A 12,713-nucleotide genomic window follows, 5' to 3' on the forward strand; every position below is an offset into this window, starting at 1 on the left:
CTAATACAGCCAATCTCCATATTTCTGGACACTCTAATTCAACCGTTGGTCACCAAGCAAGACACATACTTGAAGGATACCACGCACTTATTACTCATACTACAGGAGATATCAAAAGTACCCAACAACACAATCTTGTGCACAATGGATGTACAGAGTTTGTACACAGTAATTCCGCACACACAGGGATTGGCTGCAATGTCACAATTCTTGGAAACCGAGGAATTTGAAGCCCTACACATACCCCTGTTTATGAAACTCCTGGAATACATTTTGACACATAACTATTTCTTACACAATGGCGAATTCTTTTTGCAACTCACAGGATGCTCGATGGGATCCAATGTATCCCCCAGCTACGCCAATATATATATGTATGCCTTTGAACGTACACATCTGAGGTCAGAGAACATTGTAGCTAAAACACTCCTGTATAAACGCTACATAGATGACCTCTTACTTTTTTGGACGGGGAGTGCTGGAGAATTAGACAACTTGCTCAACCAAATCAATACCAGTGACACTCCAATTAAATTAACCATGGAAAGCAGCACAGAGTCCATACATTTTTTGGATGTCCAAATCGACATAAGAGACGACATCATCTCTACCTCTGTATACCAAAAGCCCACGGACCGTAACACACTATTGAGAAACAACAGCTTCCATCCCCCAGCATTGAAAAGGGGCCTACCCAGATCCCAAATGCTACGGGTGGCCCGCATCACAAGCAACAGTGAACTATTGGACAGCGCCCTTGATCAAGTGGTTCTCAAATTTATACAAAGGGGGTACGACAGACGCCAGCTGGCACGCATCAAACAGGAAGTTCTACTTATTCCGAGGAACAAACTATTTGGTTCCATGAGACATGAATCTACTAACAAAATACCATTCATCACAGAATACACCACAGCCAGCTCCATCACCACCCGAGCCACGAGGGCACTGTGGCCCATAGTGAGCACAGATTCGTCACTACCTGCCTTTAAAAATACCACCATCATGCCTTGTTTCAAAAGAGGTCGTAACCTCAAGGACACCCTAGTAAAAACCGATGTGACACAGAAAAAACAAATAGCTTTTAAAACAGGATGCCAAAGATGTTTGACGTGTACCACCTGTAAGCACATGGACACAGGCCCGATGTTTGTCCATCCAAAAAACCATAAGACATTTAAAATTCGTCACCATGTCACTTGTATGTCACAATTTGTCATTTACGTCATCTCCTGTCCGTGTGGCTTACTTTATGTGGGCCAAACTGTCCGCACTTTCAGGGAGAGAATGGCCTTACATAGATCGGCCATTAAGGCCGCCCTGGAGGGAAAACCCAATGACCAACCAGTGGCGCGCCACTTCAAACAAGCCCAACATCAACTACAACATCTTAGACACATGATTGTGGACCACATACCGGCCAACGCAAGAGGAGGAGATCGAGCCAGGGCATTGGCCCAACGGGAGATAGAATGGATACATCGCTTGTCCACATTGACTCCACATGGACTTAATGAACATGTAGCTTGGAGTGTCTTTTGGCAATGAACACTGACAGGCACCATATACATAACGGCTGTAAACTTAATTGCCATTCAAGGGTGCTACAGTTAAAAGTTTCTTTTAATCCCTCCGTAAGCAATATACTGCACCATGCCCCTGCGGGCTTTTTTTGCATGCGTCACATATATAGGGAGTCACGTCTATAAATAGTTACATATCTATATTTATATAGAATGTTAACCTCCTCCTCATACTCTTGGTGGTTCTATCTTCTATATAGCAACCCTCAGCATGATCCCCTACACGTCATGTCATCTAGAACACCATTTTATAATATAACTAGTACAGTTGCCATACACACACTGTTGCTATATCAGGCATCCGATTGCTGGGTCAGAATTTTTAATCATGTGATAGCCACTTTTTCGTTCTTGCACAGGGTGCACCTTACCACGTTTAGGTTTTGTTCCCCACAATGGGAAACACAGATCTTTTCTGCACTTATTTGGTTTTAACATCTATGATCGTGTACATATACTGCAGCACTCAGGGACACGATCTTTCACTGCTTTACATTATCTTCCGCCAGGAGCAGCGGGTTAACATCGACGGCGGGGACGCTCGCGGTAACCCAGCAACCAGTGACGTCACTTCCTGGTTACGCGAGGGGAACACTCACCGGAAGCCCCGCCGAACGCCAGTCCTCGCAGCTCCACATCGCGGTCTTTCACCTACATAAGGTAAGAACATACACTGTTTGGGTTTGGTTTGCTTGTAGCCTTTTGCACACAGCCTTGAAAAAAGCGCCCTGCGCGGCGCTGAAATGTTGGCGCTATGTGCCAATTATTTCATTGAATTTTTTTGATAATACACTTCTTTCACAAAGACCTGAGAGTGCCGCCTGTTCTATATACATGATGAGTGGATGGATGCATACCCCTCTCTATTAGAACGACATTTGATATATATATATATTATATATATATATATATATATATAAAATATATTTTATATATATATATATATATATATATATATATATATATATATATAATACAAGTGCCCAGCACTCCAGATTTATAGGCTATTTGTATACTTGCCCGGATGCCCTCCATGACCGCCAATATAGTGGACGTAATGGCGGCACTCCGAGACGTGTAGGTCAATGATAAAATTACTTGTGAAATAAAAGTAGTTTTTGCAATGATGTACACATCTTGGACTGCTGCCATTATGATATATATATATATATATATATATATATATATATATATATTCACAGTAGGTGGTGGCACTCACAAAGTTCATACCGCAAAACCATGCTGGGGTGCAAAACTATCTCAGGCGTTTCCAAGGAATCCATACGCAGTTAGCCTAATATAAATCCAAGTATGGAGAAAGCACTCACCAGTCTTCTTTAAGGATAAAATTCAGATGATTGCAGCACTCTGGGATTTAGAAAAATATAAACAACTGTAATGTGCAAAAAAAACAGCCTCATCTAGGTAAGGTGTGAACAAAGGGTCTGCAGGCCCTGAAACGTTGGTCAGATGAGGCTGTTTTTACTAAATCCCGGAACGCTGCTGACTTTTTCGATCATAATATATATATATATATATATATATATATATATGAAAGAGTGGTAGAACCCGGCGCCTTCTGTGTTGTGTGGTTTCCAAGTGAAGCTAGAATAATACTAAGCGTACCGCATCTCAAGTGTGTTCAAGCCTGTAGAATGGATGTAACTTCTCCTGGTCGCGATCTTCTTCCCCGGTTACTCCGTGGGTGGACCGTGAGGAGATTTAAAAACCACAATAGTGTAATATTGCAAAACAACAATAACAGGTGTGCTGGTATAGAAAACGTTTTTCAAATGTGATGAATAGTGAAAGAATAATTCACACAGTGTCAATTACATAAACACAGTGGTGTATCCGCAACCAGTGGTGGTTCTTGCCACGGACAAGCGGTACTTTTGCCCGGGGCGCCGCCTTCCGGAGGGCGCCGGCGCCATCTGGAGGGCGCCGCACCAGGGCAAGATCCGCCACTGTGTCCCCCGCAGTGCCCTCAGCCCTGCTGTGCCCCCCCGCTTTGAAGGGAACTAGACGCGTAGCATCTAGTTTCCCTTCATTGAGAGGACCTTAGTTGTGCGGTGCGCGATGACGTCATCGCGCACCGCACAGCAAAGGTCCTCTCCATGAAGGGAAACTAGACGCTACGGTCTAGTTTCCCTTCGTCTAGAGGACCTTTGCTGTGCGATGCGCGATGACGTCATCGCGCACCGCACAGCATAGTGGCACAGACACTAGGGGTCATAATTGACCTCTAGTGTCTATGCTGTTCTATGGGAGAGACGTAATAACGTCTCTCCCATAGATTGAAGAGAAGAGAGGAGGGGAGAAGAGCGGCGCCGCCGGCGGATGGGGTCTGGATCAGGAACGGGGATGGTAAGTATACTTATTATTTATTTTTATTTTTTCTTTCAGCGCGTTGGCCACGCCCCCAATTGAAGCCACGCCCCCATATTTTGCCCGGGGCGCCACAAATCTTAGAACCGGCCCTGTCCGCAACCTAAGGTAGTTTAAAAATAAGTACCATCAGGACTTGTAGATCTTGCATATAGTATGTTCCTTTATGGTGTTCCTCTCCCGTGGTGTGGAGTTCAGGGCTCCTGAGAATGAATCAGGCATAATAGCTCAGCAGGGCCTACTAACCACTCCTCAGTCCTCCTATGCTAACAGGTAGAAACCATGCAGCCTGCCTGCTGGATAATCACATCATGCTGGATTCATCACATTTGAAAAACGTTTTCCATTACAGTGATTTCCAGGAATACACTGCAACGTAGCATTTCGTATGCAGATACTGCCGCAGTCACACACAGAATATAGGCATGCCGCATATCATTTTAATCAGCAGAAGCTGCTGGTGCCCCTAAGCATACCAAATGCCCTAGGCAATTGCCTAGTTTGCCTATGCCTAAGGCCGGCTCTGCCTGTAATACCGACTGTATGGAATCAACTTGCTATGTAGTGACCTGCTGTGTAAAATAAACACCGAAAGTGTTCATCTAAGTCCCCGTGTGTGTGATCCTTGTCACAAGTGGTGAAGAATGCGAGCAAGGACACAGGGCCGGTTCAAGGGCGCTCTGCGCCCCGGGCAGGAAGGGGCGTGGCCTAATACAGGGGGCGTGGTCAGCTACGCCCCCTGTACATTGCTAGCGCCGCTTGAATGCTGAGCGGTGCGCGATGACGTCATCGCGCGCCGCACAGCAAAAGGTCCTCTCCACGAAGGGAAACTAGACGCATAGCGGGCAGCGGGCAGCGGAGGCGGACGGGGGACACAGCGGGCAGCAGTGGCGGATCTTGCCACGGTGCGGTGCCCTCCGGATGGCGCCAGCGCCCTCCGGAAGGCGGCGCCCCGGGCAAAAGTCCTGCTTGCCCGTGGCAAGATCCGCTACTGCAAGGACACGATGTACAACAGAAACTGTTGGTAAGCAAACCAGTGTTTAAACTGCAAGTTTTTCCTTTTTCTTTTCTTCCTCTCTGGTTATGCAGTGCAAGTAGCAGTCTTAAAGGGCCATAGCATTATAGACAAACTGTTTGCTGTTATGTGTCAAATAGCCAGCAAAACAGGAGGGTGTCGGCTTGGACTGTTTGATAAGCCTGGCACATTATATTAAACCTCCAAGGTTTGTCCTTAAAGGGGCCACGTAGGGCAATATGGAGGAGTTACTAAAACAATTTGCAGAACTTGCAGCTGGGCAACAAACCCAGATTCAAATGTTACATGAGGGGCAACAAGCCCAGATTCAGGTGTTACATGAGGGGCAACGAACCCAGGCTGAAAGACAGCAAACTCAAATACAAATATTGTGAGATGAGTTAAAAGCGCTTAAAAAATCTGAGCCAGAGCGGGAAAGGCTACCAAAGCTCACCCCAGCAGATATAGGGGGTAATTCTGAGTTGATCGCAGCAGCTAGTTTGTTAGCAATTGGGCAAAACCATGTGCACTGCAGGGGGGGCAGATATAACATTTGTAGTGAGAATTAGATTTGGGTGGGTTATTTCGTTTCTGTGCAGGGTAAATACTGGCTGCTTTATTTTTACACTACAATTTAGATTTCAGTTTGAACACACCCCACCCAAATCTAACTCTCTCTGCACATGTTAATTCTGTCCCCTCTGCAGTGCACATGGTTTTGCCCAACTGCTAAAAAAATTCCTGCTGCAATCAACTTGGAATTACCCTCATAGAGGCATTCCTTTGCACGTTTGAGTGCACGGCCACGTGCTTGGGGTGGCCTGCGAGGAATGGTCTGACAGGCTGGCTCCCTGTTTAACAGGGGAGGCACAGCGGGCATATGTGGACATGACTGTGGCTGAGGCACGCTCCTATCCTACCCTGAAAAAGGCTATACTGGATAGGATTGGAGTGACGGGGCCCAGCAAAGCCCAAGAATTCCATGACTGGCGGCTCGAGGGCTCTGAGCCTCCCAGGATTCAGCTTGCCAGACTAGCCCAACTGACAAGGGCCTGGTTGCAGCCGAATAAAAACTCTGCAGTACAGACTGTGGAAGTAGTCACACTGGACCAGGCTATGCGAGTGTTAGGCCGCTCGGTGCAGCAGTGGGCCCTTCAGGCTGACCCCCAGACATTTCAGGAGTTGGCGGTGGTGACTGAGTGGCACCTGATGCTGGGAAAGCTGAATAAAACCTAATCAGGATACGGTCCACCACCTAAACCCAGAACTCAGGTCCCAGTAGTTAAACCAAAGGCTCCGCCTCCCTTGGTATGCTTTGAGTGCGGCAAGCCTGTTCTTGTACGGCGGTACTACCCGAAACAGGGCGAGCTGATGGATTGCAGTGCGGGGAAAACGGCTCGGTCGTTGGTTAGCATGGAGGCGGTGGGGGGTATCCCAAGCAGAATCCTCCCTGTTCCGGGTGCAGGTACAGGTGGGAAACTGGGAGATTTGGGCCCTGGTGGATACCGGCAGTGAGCTCACTATTGCCGTGGCCAACGTGGTTCCCCTGGGAGCTGACAAGGACCAGCCTCCTGTCAGGGTGTTGTGCGTCCATGGCGATGTGGAGGAGTGCCCACGTGTCTACTTACCCCTGGTCGTTCAAGGTCGGTCGTTAAAGGTGGTGGCAGCGGTGACCTCCAGACCCCCGTATACGCTGATCCTGGGCCGGGACTTTCCACTGCTGCAGGAGCTGGTTACCTGGAATATTACCCACAAACCGTCAACCACCGAATCAACTCAGTAGCCAGTGACCAGAGACTACCAAAGTTTAGCATCCGGGAGAGAGGCTGCCGGTCTCAGACATCCCCAAGAGACTTAGTCCGAGGCCAATTGGAACCCAGTTGGTGAGAAGATATCACTGCAGGACTTTGGGAGAGATCAACGCAATGGCCCTCATTCCGAGTTGTTCGCTCGCTGCTAATTTTAGCAGAATTGCTAATAGGCTAAAATCCGGCAGTTCTGCGCATGCGTATGCACAGCAGGGCGCACGCGCTAAGCAATTTTGCACAAAACTATGCTATTTTACTCACGGGCGAACTAAGCTTTTCAATCGCTCTGCTGATCGTAGTGTGATTGACAGGAAGTGGGTGTTTCTGGGCGGAAACTGTCCGTTTTCAGGGAGTGTGCTAAAAAACGCAGGCATGCCAGGTAAAAACGCAGGAGTGGCTGGAGAAACGGGGGCGTGGCTGGCCAGACGCTGGGCGTATTTGTGACATCAAACCAGGAACTAAACGGACTGAGGTGATCGCAATCTAGGAGTAGGTCTGGAGCTACTCAGAAACTGCAAGGAAATACTTAATAGCAGAATTGCTAATCTTTCGTTAGCAATTCTGCTATGCTAAGATACACTCCCAGAGGGCGGCGGCCTAGCGTTTGCAATGCTGCTAAAAGTAGCTAGCGAGCGAACAACTCGGAATGAGGGCCTATGACAGAAATTTGGCACATGCCTTTGAGACAAAGTAGTTAACGGCAGGGTACTTGATGCTTTACCATCAGAGGGTGTATCATATTTTGTGTTTAAAAATGATTTGCTGTATCGTGTTGCTACTTTACAAGGGAAATGGGTAGATCAGCTCTTGGTTCCCCGAAAACTGGAGCGGTTGGTGTTAGAAGCTGCCCATACGCATTTGTTGGGTGGCCATCTAGGGGAGGAGAAAACACACCAACGCATCCAGTGAAGGTTCTTTTGGCCCGGCATCTATGCTTCCGTTAAGAGGTATTGTCAGGAATGCCCAGTCTGCCAGAGGATAGCCCCTCGGCCAGAGTTTAGAGCTCCACTGATAACCCTCCCTATCATTTCCGTATCTTTTGAGCGGATTGGTATGGATCTGATAGGGCCAGTGGAAAGATCTGCTCGAGGGCACCAATACATATTGGTGGTAGTTGATTATGCCACCAGATACCCAGAGGCTATACCCCTGCGCAATATGAAATCTGGCACTATTGCCAGAGAGCTACTAACCATGTATACCCATTTAGGAATACCGAAAGAGGTCTTAATGGACCAGGGTACACCTTTCGTGTCTAAACTCATGAAAGATTTATGTCGGTTGCCAAACCTAAATAAGATAACCACCTTGGTGTACCACCCGCAGACAGATGGCCTGGTAGAAATATTTAATAAAACCCTTAAGCAAATGATAAAGAGGGCAGTGTCACAAGAAAAATGAGATTGGGATCTGCTCCTACCTTATTTGATGTTTGCGGTTAGAGAGGTACCCCAATCGTCTACAGGGTTTAGTCCCTTCGAGCTCCTCTATGGCAGACAGCCCAGAGGAATTCTAGATCTCTTAAAAGAAGGGTGGGAAGAACAACCCTGCCGGGACCCTAACGTCATTCAGTTTGTGGCCCAATTATACGGCCGCTTAAGGCAGATTGCGCCACTACTGAACGAACACATGGAAAGGGCACTACAACGTCAGAAACATAGGTATGACGTCACCTCAGTTAACCGGTCCTTTAATCCAGGAAATAAAGTGTTAGTGCTGGTGCCCACCACAGAAAGCAAGATGTATGCACAATGGCGGGGCCCCTATGAGATCATCAAGGCAGTGGGACCGGTCAATTACAGGGTCCGACAGGAGGGTAGAAGGAGCGAAGTACAAGTCTATCATGTAAACCTGTTAAAACCCTGGAAGGAAACTGCTAATTGTCTCACTTTGGGACTGCCTCTATCAGGAGGTCAGATAACCTTTTTGTCCAGTTTGGTTTCCACAAACTTGGCTGGCCTGAGAATAAGCAAACCTTGGCCAGATGGATTAGAATGGTGATTGCACAAGATTATACGCAGGCTGGACTCCCAGCTCCTGCTGCTATTAATGCCCATTCTACTCGGTCTGATTGACCACCTTGGGCGGCCAACTGTGGCGCTACCGCAGAACAATTGTGCAAGGCGGCTACGTGGTCCTCAGTGAACATGTTTCTTAGATTTGATACCTTTGATACCTTCGCCTCCCAGGATGCTTCCTTTGGACGCCGGATTCTCACATCCACTAAGGCGCGTCCCCTCCCTTGAGGAACTGCTTTAGGACATCCCCAATGTTTTCCCTGTGGAATTCATTGTAACTTGCTGCAGAAAAGGAGAGTTATGATAGACTTGCCATTGCTAACTCTCTTTCTACAAGGTACATTCGGTTCCACGGGGCGCCCACCCTGACGCACCTAGCTTCTTTGGGTTGTATGGCATTAGCCGCTGGTATCTTCTCCTGTTGTGAGAATGTGGCTCTGTGTGATTAACATTTGCCTTCTCTCTTGCCTGCTCCTGCATTGGATTGGTTAATGAAACTGAGCTCTCAGTGCCGGGAGGCGGGGTTATAGAGGAGGCCCTTATGCATCCTGGGACAGCTAAAGCTTTAGCCTGTTGGTGCCTCTGGATCAAGATCCCACTTTACACCCTGACGTTTTCCCTGTGGAACCCAATGTACCTCGCAGAAAGACAATGGTAAGTCTACCATAACTCTCCTTTCCTCTGCACATGTTATATCTGCCCTTCCTGAACTGCAAATTGTTTTTCCCATTAGAAAAAAAAGTTTGCTGTTGCAATCAGGACTGAATTAAACCTAGATACATCTGCCCTCCTGCTCATTTATGTAAATATCTAATTAACCAATCATGTGTCAACTTGATTCATAAAAGCATGCAGACATGGTTAATTTAAGAGTTTCAGTTGTTGTCAGACCAAAGACCAGAATGGGGAAAAAATGTGGTCTAAATGACTTTGACTGTAGAGTAATGGTTGGTACATGGTGGGGTGGTCTGACTATCTCAAAAATTGTGGCTCTCAAAGGATTTTTACACAGAACAGTCTCTAGAGTTTACAGACATAGTACACAAAACAAAAACAATCAGTGGGCTGCAGTTATGTGGGTGAAAATTACATGTTAAGGTTAGAGAAGAGTGGACAGACTGGTTCAAGCTGACTGGAAGGTAACAATCATGCATTACAACAATGGCATGCAGAAATGCATAGATATATATTTACTAAAGTGCAGGTTTCTAAATGTGGAGATGTTTAAGGACTACCAGCTCTGGCTTCATGCGGTGAGTAGCTCCGCCATGCAGTTCCAAGGAAGCCTCGCTCATCATACCCTTTACAAGGCTTTTTTCAGCCTCCAATGGACTGGGCAGTCCCCGTCCTACTTCCCCAGCATATGGAGAAGTTTTTAGTGTCAGACACCAGTCAGACTTCAAGCACCACAGCAGGAGAAATGAAGGACGGATTGTAATATGGCTCCCGGAACAGTTATACCGTCAGCATCACCAGCACCTCAGAAAGCAGCTTCTGACCCAATGATTCTGGCAACTCTCAGGTGCGTCGCCCCCCTGACTTCTTCATCACTTATTCTGATAAGGTGGATGCAATCAAATCCACCATTGGACTTCTGCTGTCTCAAATTATATCTAACATTACATCACAGCTACAATACCTTACTCACAGGGTAACTACTACAGAAACTCGCATTGGGAGGGTTTGTCATGATATGGCTGATGCACAACAAGCTATTGAGAAGCTGGAAAAAGCTGGATGATACTGAAAACAGGTCACGTAGAAATAGCATCAGGGTTGTGGCTGTCCCTGAGACTATAAAACGTTCTGCATTGGAACTATTTGTGAATCCTACTCTCCCCTCTCTTGGGCATTACTGAGGAATGCAAGGATCTTGTAATTAAAAAAGTTTACAGGCTGGGTCCTTCCCGCTCGCTCATCTGTTGTCCGTCCCAGGGTGGTACTTTTCTGCTGCCTAAATTATCTCCACAAATTGGCCTTCTGGACTGCTTCTAGAAAACAATGTTCAATTATGTGGGACAATAAAAAATATCAATATCACTTACTATTTTGGAATGTATTCATGTACCTGTCATATTTCTCTGAAAAGCAATAAAATGTTTTGGAAAAAAAGTGGAGATGTTGCCCATAGCAACCAATCAGATTCTACTTATCATTTATCTAGCACCTTCTAGAAGATAATAGGCAGTATCTGATTGCTACGGGAAATATGTCCACTATTATAAACCCACACTTTAGTAAATACTGTATACCTTATAATCTTGAGGAACATAGGCTACAATAGCTAAAGATCTCAACAGGTTCCACTATTTTCAGCTAAAAGCAAGAGATAGTGAAAACAGGCTCACCAAAACTGCACAAATGAATATTAGAATAAATGTTGATCTGACAAGCCTCGATTTCTGCTGACATGCAAATGGTAGGTCAAAATTAGGTGTAAACGATATGAATCCATTTATCCATTCTGCCTTGCGTCAACACTTCAGGTGGCTAGTGGTGATGTAGTGGTGTAGGGAATATTTTATTAGCACGCTTAAAAGTAATTACCACAGCCTAACTGCATGAACGGAAGCGAATAATGGCCCTCATTCCGAGTTGATCGCTCGCTGCCGATTTTCGCAGCACAGTGATCAGGTTGAAAAATGGCATTTCTGCGCATGCGCATGGTATGCAGCGCGCATGCGCTAATTACTTTCACACAAAACTTTGTAGTTTTACACCAGCTCGAGCGACGCTTTTCAGTCGCTCGAGTGTTCATTGTTTGATTGACAGGAAGTGTGCTAAAAAACATGGGCGTGCCAGGTAAAAATGCAGGAGTGGCTGGAGAAACGGGGGAGTGGCTGGCCGAACGCAGGGTCCTTCATGATTGGATGCAAGTAATAAGTGTGGATGAGAGACGCAGATCTTGTGCAGAGCCGACAGGTTGGGTTGGGTGAAATTTTGAGTTAAAAGCGAGCATCATAGTAACTAGCTTAGAGGAATGCAAAAGGGACATTTCTTGTTCTATAGGATGTAGTTAACTGCAATTGCAAATTACATCATGATGAATTTGCTGAGTGATGCTGCAGTTCTCTGCATTGCGCAGTGTTGACAGGCATTTTAATATGAACTGCATTATCCCACCCCATAATCTTGCCCCCTGAATTTTTTTCCAGCAAATAAATACAACATTTTTGTTATGTTTATACCAAACATTACAAAATACACAATCAGGACACCATAGGCTCTGCACCTGTATGTGATTTATAGGTGTCTCTTCACATTCCTACAGGGAGAAGAGCTTGCGTTGGAGAAAGCTTGGCCAAGGTGGAACTTTTCGTGCTCTTTACCGGACTTCTTCAAGCATTTACTTTCCACCCACCAGCTGGAGTCTCCAGGGAAGATCTAAGTCTGGATCCTCAAATTGGATTATTTTTATTTCCTAAACCACATCTGATATGTGCAAAGCTCAACAACTAGTGTGCTGCCACCACAAACACCCAGTAACAAGGCAGATGTTTTTGTTGATTCATTTTGACTGATTTCAAATGTCAATATTACTTTTCCTGTGTTATTCTTCTATCCTAAAATAATAATGTTAAATTCACCATGGGTAATCTCAAGGTGGGTAAACACTAGGCGATGTGCTGTATGAGCGACGTCGCCTAGTGTTGCCCCCTAATGGGCCAGGCGGCTGGCGGCAGTGCATACACACTGAGCGATATGACGACCATATCGCTCAGTGATGCTGGGCCGTTCAGGCAGCTCTTGGACAACAGTCCAAATTGAGCTGCATGCACAGTCGACAGTGAGGATCATTAACGACCCGCGGCACCATGCATCACTCGTCGGCAAACACACTGGCTAATATAGTAAACAACGTCACTCAGGAAGGGTGAAAATGAGCGATGTTTACTTTCTC

This window comes from Pseudophryne corroboree, chromosome 7 (assembly GCF_028390025.1).
Source record: "Pseudophryne corroboree isolate aPseCor3 chromosome 7, aPseCor3.hap2, whole genome shotgun sequence".
In the NCBI taxonomy this organism is placed as follows: domain Eukaryota; kingdom Metazoa; phylum Chordata; class Amphibia; order Anura; family Myobatrachidae; genus Pseudophryne; species Pseudophryne corroboree.